Source organism: Rhineura floridana, chromosome 12 (assembly GCF_030035675.1).
Source record: "Rhineura floridana isolate rRhiFlo1 chromosome 12, rRhiFlo1.hap2, whole genome shotgun sequence".
NCBI lineage: Eukaryota > Metazoa > Chordata > Lepidosauria > Squamata > Rhineuridae > Rhineura > Rhineura floridana.
Window position 1 is genome coordinate 15,827,455 of NC_084491.1, and position 5,946 is coordinate 15,833,400.

The following is a 5,946-nucleotide window of genomic DNA, read 5'->3' on the forward strand; positions in this document are numbered from 1 at the left end:
TTAAAAGTAAAGAGAAACATGACTACCCCAATGACCTTTGCACAAGGTCACAGATGTTTTGCATGGCTGCGGGAATGAGGGTTACATATTCCTGGGCTGCGATATGTGGCTTACTTTTCACAAAGTGTTTCCCTGAGAAATTACAGTATGTTAAACAAAAAAGGAGGAAAAAATTACTAGGTGAGGTCTGTTCAGTCCTTTATTGTTAGATTTTTAAATGATACAATCTAGGGAAGAGAGAGCCTACAGCCATGCTACTCTGAACATACCTGATCTCATCTGATCTCGGAAGCTAAGCAGGGTCAGGCCTGGTTAGTACTTGGATGGGAGACCTCCTGGGAATACTGGGTGCCGTAGGCTTAAAGGAAGGCAATGGTGAACCACCTCTGAATACCTCTTACCATGAAAACCCTTTGAATATATCCAAAAAAGATTCGTAGGGTTGCCATAAGTCATAATCGACTTGAAGGCATGTAACAACCAGGGCTGTGGAGTCGGCACGCCAAACCTTCGACTCCGACTCCTCTATTTTTCTACTGTCCAACTCTGACTCCACCCAAAATTGCTTCCAACTCCACAGCCCTGGAAAGGGCTGTAAATGTCTTTTTAAATTGGAAGCTCTCATAGGAGCATTTTTATCGCTGCCTGAATATGTGCTGATCTTGGCATCACAGCATTTATCTTCATCTGGGTCCTGTGTCATACACTGACACACAAAATGTTTTCCATCTTGAGTTATGGTGAAATGCTTAACTACAGCTGACTTCATGGGAAGCTTCTTTGACATTTTGAATTTATATTTTTAAAAATTTGTCAATCAAAATTTATTTTGAAGCCAGAGTCGGTACATTTCTACCGACTCCGACTCCACCCAAAATTGCTTCCGATTCCGACTCCAACTCCACGACTCCGACTCCGACTCCACAGCCCTGGTAACAACAACAGGGAACTGAGAGAGAGAGAGGTGTCCATGGGTTGTGGGGCAATGGGACAGAAAATATTTCCACTAGGCTTCCCCCCCTTTTTTATAGGATTACACTTTGTCCTCTTAAAACAGGCGAGAAACCTCAGGCCCCGGGGGCCAAATGTGGCCCTTCAGGCCTTTGTATCTGGCTCTTGGAACACTCCCCAGGCCACATCCCTCACTGGCCCTCCTTCACACCCTGAGTGTTGTTGCGTGGCTGGACTGTATCCCTGAATTCTGATAATGCCTCTTGCTTCCCTGGAAGAAGGATGGAGAAGTGTGTGTGAGGATCAAGCCTGCTGTACAAAGGTAAAATGTACATCTGTTGCTCCACCCACTTTTGCTTGTGGTTCCACCTTCTACTGGCATGTGGCCCTCAGAAGGTTGCAGCAATAGTAAAGCATTGTGCTGGACGATGTATGATTTTTACAGACATGCTGTGGACCACCTGAATAAAGTTTGTGGACCACTAGGGGTCCACAGACCACAGTTTGGGAACCCTTGCTCTAGATGTTGCTGGACTCCAACTTCCATCATCCTTGACAATTGGCTATGTTAGCTGGGGCTGATAGGAGTTGTAGTTCAACAACATCTGGAGGGCAACTGTTTCTCCTCCCCTGCTTTACACAATGCAGTATCACATATCGGGTAGCCAGCATGTTGCCCTTCAGATGTGGTTGGACTCCAACATGGAGAAAAAGGCTATAATGACTACTTGTACGGATAGGGGAGAAATCTGACCCAATTTGCACTTAAAGATGAACTTACCTAATTTGTACTTCCCAAAACAATGTGCGAACAGAAACATGGCCACCCTTCAAAATGTACACTCCTCTGAATTTTGCAGAAATTCAGTATGTATACAGAAATGCACATGCTAGGGTCAAGCATGCATAAAATGCATATATTAGTGAAAATAATATACAAAATGCATTCTATTAGGGAAAATTCCTATTCAAATTGTGTATATTAGGCACAACTGCATACAAAATGTGTATACTAAGAGAAATTCACACTAAAATATTGATGAGGGGTTTTTTTATAAAAAAAATCACAAGCTGATCTGAAAAATGAGAAACGGTTAGAAATTGAAACGGACAGATTTGCCCATCCCTAGCTACTAGTCATGATAGCAACATGCTACTTCCAGAATCAGAGGCAAGGAGGCATCCAAAGAATAAAGATTTGTTGTAATTGGTGAATGCAATAGACTGTGTAAATATACCTTCTGGCCATGTAAACATTTCTAGATACTCTAAATGTGCCCAAGAAAAGTTGGTCATGAAATCTAGGAGGCAATCCTAGATAAAACCATATGTGTCATGTCCTAATTACATGTCATTCCTCCTCTGGAAAGAGCAACCACAGTGCTATTCAACATATACATGAAGAAGCTGCCTTATACAGAGTCAGACCATTGGTCGATCTAGCTCAGCATTGTCTTCACCACTGTTCTTCAACTTTGGGTTCCCATATGTTCTTGGACTACAACTCCCATCATCCCCAGCCAGCTTAGCCCACTGGTCAAGGGATCATGGGAATTGCAGTCCAACAACATCTGGGGACCCAAAGTTGAAGAACACTGTCCTACCCTGATTGGCAGCGGCTTTCCAGGGCTTCAGACAGGAGTCCTTTTCAGCCCTGAAGAAGCCAAGGATTGAACTTGGGACCTTCTGTATGCAAAGCACTTAGTCAACCACTGAGTATGGCCCTTCCCCATGTAAATAGACATCCACTAAGGAAGTCTAGCACAGTCATGTTTAACTTGCCCTTTAGGGAGGGAGTCTGGAAACTACCTGCTGCATCCTGTGAGCACCTACCTGTTGTTTCCTTGCCAGCCAGCCTGCCTGCCTGCCTACTTGCCAGCAGAATTGTCTCCACCTGCTCTCAGAGGTGTGGCCCAGCAAGATCTTTAGCTGTAGAAGTCCAAGGCAGTGGCCTTGGACACTGCCCATTTGGTGTCAGTAAGGATTTAAGCTTATAAGTAGGTTTCTCGGGGTGGCCACTATGAAGCAAGGTGGCTGCTGTTGTGTGCTCATTAGAATGCCTGAAAGGACTCCTCCAACACCAGATGGGTGGCTACATTTATTTATTTATCATTTGATTTATATTCCACCCTCCCTCCCAGCAGGAGCCCAGGGCAGCAATCAATCTCTCTGGAGAAGGGTCTTCTCTATAACAGTGCCCCAGTGGTGTAACTTTCTCCTCTTGGAGACATGGATAGTCATACAGTGATGGGGCTCTACTGTATATTCACTAACAGGCAAAAAACCTTGCAGTTTAAGAACGTACCTATAGCCCACAGATATTTCTATCAAACTTTAAAAGCAGGGAAACTGGGCAGCTATAGTGAATGCACCAGGGGAGCAGGAGACCGGACCTCCTCTCTGAGATATCGGACTGCCCTACAAAGTTGTCAAAATGCAAACACAATTTGGGTTGGTCTTTCACAGTCCAGTCCACTTCCTGTGTAGCTTGGAAGAATTTGGTAACATGTGCCTCTGAGCATATGGGGAGTGGTGGCAATATTTTTGTATGTTTGTTGGTGTTCTTCTTACTTTGCTTCTTTCCTGTGTTACTGTTTCTACAGAGAATCTAATCTAGAAAATTTTATTTCCCTCATCCTAGAAATCTGTGACAAATTTATTTTTATTAATTTCAAAGCCTTTTTATTGGTCCATATCATATCATATCATGGTGAAGACAGCCTTTCGTGTTTCAAATTGGAGGCTATGTTCTATTTCTATTTTGGGTGCATTAATAGTTGAATCTGAAACTGCAGTTTGATGTAAAATCAGACTGATTACAATATGTTGCTACTTTAGCAATGACTCTAGCTGATTGAAAAAAGAGGATGCATGTTTAGCCCACTGTGTTTAAACCACTTCATTTAAGGCAAGGAGGACACGGTCAATTAAAAACATAGAGCACACCTAGAATATTGCTAGAATATTTTTCACCTCCCACTGTTTTATCTTGTGCAAACTGAGACACTCCTGATGTCCACTGGAGACTATTCTGCAGAATAGTCAGTGCCATTATTCCACAATTATTTTTGGAGTTTTTTTAGTGTACATTTTGCAAAGTGTTGCTGTACTTCACATATTCACAGAAATAGAAACAAAATAAAATGATTTCTTATAGGAAACTTCACTAAAATTGCAAAGTAAATCAGACATATTTAAAGTGACCATCTGAACTATATCAACAGTCTTAATAATGTTGCTTCCTCCCTGCTAAAACAAGATCAGTACAACACATGTCTTGTTTCTATTATTTGGGCTGATGGCAGCTGTTGCCACCACTCCCCATACGCTTAGAGGCTCATGTTACCAAATTCTTCCAAGCTACACAGGAAGTGGATTGGACTGTGAAAGACCAACCCAAATTGTGTTTGCATTTTGACAAATTTGTAGGGCCATACAATATCTCAGAAAGGAGGTCTGGTCTCCTGCTCCCCTGGTGCATTCACTATAGCTGCCCAATTCCCCTGCTTTTTAAAGTTTGATAGAAATATCTGTTGGCTATAGGTACATTCTTAAACCGCAAGGTTTTTTGCCGATTAGTGAATTGCTGCCCTGGGCTCCTGCTGAGAGGAAGGGCGGGATATAAATCAAATAATAAATAAATAAATAAATAAATAAATAAATAAATAAATAAATAAATAAAATAAAAATTTCTCTGCTTTTTAATCTGGGAGGTAAGAAATGGGATCCTGTGCAAGTTTGCTGAGAATGGACTGATCATTTGCATGCTTATTGAGTTCAGTGGGATTTATTCCCCTGCAATCATGCTTAAGATAGATAAAACTGACTGGGAGGGGGAAGGGAGGGAGGGCTGGAGTGGGCAGGGGAGGAGGAAGAAGGAGGAAGGGAGGAGAGGGGAAAGGCAGGTCTGATCATTTGCATGCTTATTGAGTTCAATGGGATTTACTCCTATGTAATCATGGTTAGGATAGGTAAAACTGACCATGGGGGAGGAGGAGGGGGAGAGGGAAGGTGCGGATTGGAGGGGTGGAAAGGAAGGGGGAGGGGAGGGCAGGTTTGATAATTGGCATGCTTATAGAGTTCAGTGGTATTTACTCCCGTGCAATCATGTTTAAGATAGCTATAACTGGCCATGGGGATGAGGAAGGGGAGGGAAAGGAGGGAGAAGAGGAAGGGGAAGGGGAAGGAGGGGATTGGAAGGGGATGGGGATGGGGAGGGAGGGGCAAAGGAAGGGGGATGGAAGGGGCAAGAAGGAGGGGATAAGAGGGAGGAGAAGGGAGGGTGGTTTGATCATTTGCCTACTTTTTGAGTTCAATGGGATGTATTTCTGTGCAATCATACTTGAAAATGGAAATGGACTGCTTTCAAGTTGATCCTGACTTATGAATATGAATAGGGTTTTCATGGTAAATGGTATTCAGAGGTGGTTTTACCATTGCCTCCTCTGAGGCTGACGGGCAGTGACTAGCTCAAGGTCACCCAGTGAGCTTCATGGCTGTGTGGGGATTCGAACCCTGGTCTTCCAAGTTGTAGTCCAACACTGACCCGGGGAGGGGCAAGGAGGGTAGGAGGAGAGGGAGGGGAGGAGGAGGGGGAGGGGAGGAGATTGGGTGGGTGGGCAGAGGAAAAGCCCCTCTCCTTTCCAAAAGGAAAACATTGTGAACAGTATCATTGCTTTTCAGTGTTTCCCGCACCTTTGTATTCTACAGCAGGCACATGTAGCCTCCCACCAACATTTAAACCAAAGCTGTCGCTGGCCACATCCACACCAGACCTTTATTACACTTTGGACAGTCACGGCTTCTCTCAAAGAATCCTGGGAATTGTAGTTAGTGAAGGGTGCTGAGAGTTGCTAGGAGACACCCTGTTCCCCTCACAGATCTTCAATCAGAGTGGCTGACTGTTAAACCACTCTGGCCACTGGAGCTCTCTCAGGGGAATAGGAGTCTCCTCTTAGCACCCTTCACAAATTACACTTCCCAGGATTCTCTGGG

The 5,946-nt window shown here is 43.9% G+C and overlaps 1 non-coding gene across 1 annotated transcript; it reads left to right on the forward strand.

The window, feature by feature from the left end:
- The first annotated feature begins 241 nt into the window (after positions 1-241).
- LOC133368856 (5S ribosomal RNA) lies at positions 242-360 on the forward strand. The gene has a single exon (XR_009758773.1). It is a non-coding gene; the product is annotated as a 5S ribosomal RNA (ribosomal RNA).
- The last annotated feature ends 5,586 nt before the right edge of the window (positions 361-5,946 follow it).